Below are 4,135 nucleotides of genomic sequence, written 5' to 3'. Positions count from 1 at the left end.
CGTCCCCTATCAATACCATAATGACTGCCGAGGCATGTCTCCCTAGGGGCTCCCTGCTTAGTCCAACCCACAGCTTTATTAACAAGACACAATTATGAGCTGCCCACCATGATCAATAAAGTATCTATCTATCTATCTATCTAGCTCTATGATTCAATATGTCTATATTTAGCTGTACGTCCATATTGCTAATATACATTTATATTTAGACTCCCCCCCCCCCCCCCCCACCACCACTTAGATGATTCACGCGTGCTGCAGCCGGTTCAGAGTCGTAACACGTCCTGTCAGTGGGCTTCAGACCCTGAGTGTAAGAGCCCAGCGGATGACTGATTGTGCCAAGGGAATATCCCCTACCCAGCTAGCAGGGCTGCTGGACATGCTGCTGGGGCTGGGTTGGGTTGGGCTGGGTTGGGTTGGGTTGGGTGCTACTCTGTGGAAGCTGTGAAAACCTTTAAAGACACACTTCCTTTGCCCCAGACAGACAGACAGACACACACACACACACACACACACACACACACACACACACACACACACACACACACGCACATGCACAGTCACGCACCCACATGCACACACACTTACACACACACTCACGCACACACACTCACACACACACACACACACACACACACACACACACACACACACACACACACACACAATGACTGGTCTGTGTTCATCAGAGACAATTCATATGCTGCCTTATCAGCCCCAGGCTAGGATGCACTACACCATAGAAACGCTGAAGATCAAGATTAGTCTTGATATGGCTACACATTTGAGAGATACTGTAAATTCCACCATGTTGTGCAGGGGAGAACACTCTCCAGGTTCCCAAGGGCCACAAGACGGGGCCAAATGCCAATAGCAAACTTTGCTCCGTATTTCTCTTTGACTTTACAGAGGTTTAGTCTGTGCCTCTGCTACTGATACTGTTGAATGACACATTTATTGTCACAGTGAAAGCGAATGAACCTGCCAACCTCCATGGAGGACCTGGAACATTCAGCTGGTCTATAGTGTGACACTGTGGTGCAGGTAACTGGGGGTTTTGCAGAGGGGAAGGTCAGCACACAAAAACTGCCCCTGGTCTTAGTCAGTGTATGTTTATGTGTGTGTGTGTGTGTGTGTGTGTGTGTGTGTGTGTGTGTGTGTGTGTGTGTGTGTGTGTGTGTGTGTGTGTGTGTGTGTGTGTGTGTACGAGAACCCCCAAGACACTAATGAGAGTGACGGCTGACCTCTTTATTCACTCAGTAACAGAAGGGCTTACTCAGGTAACATAATTAAGGCAACGTTTTTGTGTAGCTTTGTTTATGTTGTATTTCAGTCATTTTTTTATTCTGAGAATGAAATTAAATAAGGTCCATTATTAGGATTCAATTCAACTTGCCACTGAAATGACTGAGCTCCTTCCTTTCTGTCCACAACAGGTACAGTACTTCCCTTTTAAGTGCTTCATTTTTGAATCTCACCTTAACCCAGACCTTAACCCTAACTCCTCTGAGTCAAATACAAGAGGTCCTCATTAAAATAAAAAAAAATGCCACTAAGGAGTACATAAATACAGTTGGTTTAAAGTGGGGCACAGATTTCTCTCCAGTTGCACCCAGCCTTCCCATGGGAGAGTGAAGAGGACACGCCTGTTCTGAGATCTGCTGACGCTGCTTTGAACACAGTCAATAAAGGCAGGTTAAGCTGTTCAGGGCCTGGTGACGTAGACCTCACACACACACACACACACACACACACACACACACACACACACACACACCAGGCTCTACATGTGGAGAGGGTCTTGCCTCCGCTGCAAACATGGGAGGGAGAAGTAGGACTGCTAGGGCAAGACACAACACCAGCAGCACCACCACATGATTGCTACCACACTAGCAGCAAGATGTGCGTGTATATGTGCACATACACACACACATACACACACACACTAACAAACACACACACACACACACACACACACACACAATGACATTATCTCCAAGAAATAGACAGATTTAAAGACTAAACACTGAGCCAGCGATTGGTTGAAAAATTGCATACATTAAACTTTAAACATTAAACATACATAACTGTTTGAAAAGGCTAAATGTGACCCCCCCCCCCCAAACACACAACACACCTTGCCATCCCCCAAGAGTAAGGGATGAAAGTGTGAAGGAATGGGAGGTGCGTGTGTGTGTGTGTGTGTGTGTGTGTGTGTGTGTGTGTTGTGGTGATGGGGGTGATTGGTGAATGCACACATACTCTGCTACGTGCCCGTCAAACAGCACATTGCACATGTTTCCACTTTGGTGGTGGTGACCCATGCGCAGATGCCACATTAGATGCACCTGGCGCCCCGAGTGGAGCTTAATCGATGTCGACACGTATTTGGAGCATTCCACATGTGTACACACTACACAGGCAGATCACGAGCAAATGAATTGCCGAGTGAATACATTTGGTCTTCACCCTTCTCTGTGTCAAAGTATGTGAGAACCAGGGCGAACAATGTTGTGTCACAAACGCTTTGAAATATGAATGTGGGATCTCTTATAAGTGGTCACCACATTATCACTGTTATGATAATAAGGATGCAAATGGGCCATACTTGCAACACATGTAATTCTGCAGTCGAATCCAATCGGGAGTGGCAAGACTTGCTTATGCTGTTATGTCTCTCGACCTTTCTTTCTCCCAGCTCTCTCTCTCTCTCTCTTGCTTGCTTGCCCACTCCCCGTCACTCCCTCTCTCCCTTTCTCGCTCTCCCCGCTCCGTCTCATCGCCGGTCTGAGCTTTCAGCATTGGCAAAGGATAAAAACTGCTTTTCGCAAGACGCAGCGAAACACGACGGTGGTGGAAGAGCTAAGCTGAGGTACTGTGATTTTACATTCTGTTCCGAATAAAAATAGTCAGTAGTTTCACTGCATAGACTACGATGATGCTACACGTTATCAGTTAATGGTTCCTCTGTACTGGCGAAAACTGATGTATGATTGGGTTAAACGACCACCTGCATGGTGATATGCATGAGCGCGGTGCTTTGGAAAGCCAGGTTCTGGTGGTTGAAAACAATGTGAGTTTGGTCTGAAAGATTTTCAGTAAGTGAATTAATGTGTAGTTTTACAGACCATGTGATATGGTAGCGGGAAAAAGTCTGTCATGTCCAGTTCAGTTTGATGGATTTGCAGTGAATTTAGAATGGGTCATAACATAACAAAATGTTAGACGCCTGCGAGCACAGTTCATTTGTATAATACTATATAGCCTAGTCCTCAGCTCAGAAATCCAGCAACGGTAGAATAGCCTACATGGTATAACGGACTGCCTATTGAGCAACTTGTTATGTCGATAACCGTGCAGTGTTTGAGGCACAGGGAGAGAGACTTTGGGCGCTGCAGATGCGCCGCGAAGACGCACACTGCCGGGGTTTCCTCTCAGCACGAGGGTGTGTGCGCGAGCGAGCAGTGGCCCGTAAACGAATAGATTCGCGAGTCAGTTATTCTTTGTAGCCTATGGCTATTTAAATATTTGAATATTGTTCCCCTCACCACACAATTATTTCATGTGTTGATCGTTATACTATGTGTTCATTTCGGTATAGGCACGAGCCAACCTGTGAAACACTTCTGTATAAGCGCATGTATGGGCTACGTGAAACGTGTGCAGAGAGGACTAGAGGCTGAGAGAGAGAGAGAGAGAGACTTGGAAAGCGCCACCGCTTGATTTATAACCTCACAAATACGCAGCGACTGGCGAAGCCTGGGGTCCCCGGCTTGACTCGCTGTCATTTTTAACGGCCGACAACGATTGCAGCGGAATACTGATAAAGACCGGATCACCCCAGTCGGTAACCCAGGAGCACAGATCTCGGGGCTTCAACGCAGCGTGTAGATATACGATCCGGCCGCTGAAAGCCGAAAGATTCGCCCCTATCCCGTCGTGGTTCCAGGGATAGGGGTTTAAATCGTTCAGAAATGTCCAAGTGCCCCTTAAATCAGAGAGCTGAATTTCAGATGACCATTTTTGCATAAAAGCACGACTGGGGTATTGGAGTACTCATCAATAACACAGACACACTCTGACGCACAAGAGAATCCATCAATAAGTGATTTGTTTGTTAATGTAATATGACGAC

The 4,135-nt window shown here is 46.6% G+C and overlaps 1 protein-coding gene across 1 annotated transcript in view; it reads left to right on the top strand.

Moving 5' to 3' along the window:
• The first annotated feature begins 2,758 nt into the window (after positions 1-2,758).
• Positions 2,759-4,135, top strand: part of elfn2a (extracellular leucine-rich repeat and fibronectin type III domain containing 2a) — a 144,878-nt gene continuing 143,501 nt past the window's right edge. Inside the window, exon 1 of the mRNA XM_042105584.1 lies at positions 2,759-2,872. The gene's annotated coding sequence lies outside the window, so the exon portion shown is untranslated. The remainder of the gene's footprint in view (positions 2,873-4,135) is intronic.

Source organism: Alosa sapidissima, chromosome 9 (genome assembly GCF_018492685.1).
Source record: "Alosa sapidissima isolate fAloSap1 chromosome 9, fAloSap1.pri, whole genome shotgun sequence".
In the NCBI taxonomy this organism is placed as follows: domain Eukaryota; kingdom Metazoa; phylum Chordata; class Actinopteri; order Clupeiformes; family Clupeidae; genus Alosa; species Alosa sapidissima.
This window is presented reverse-complemented; position numbering and strand designations above follow the sequence as displayed.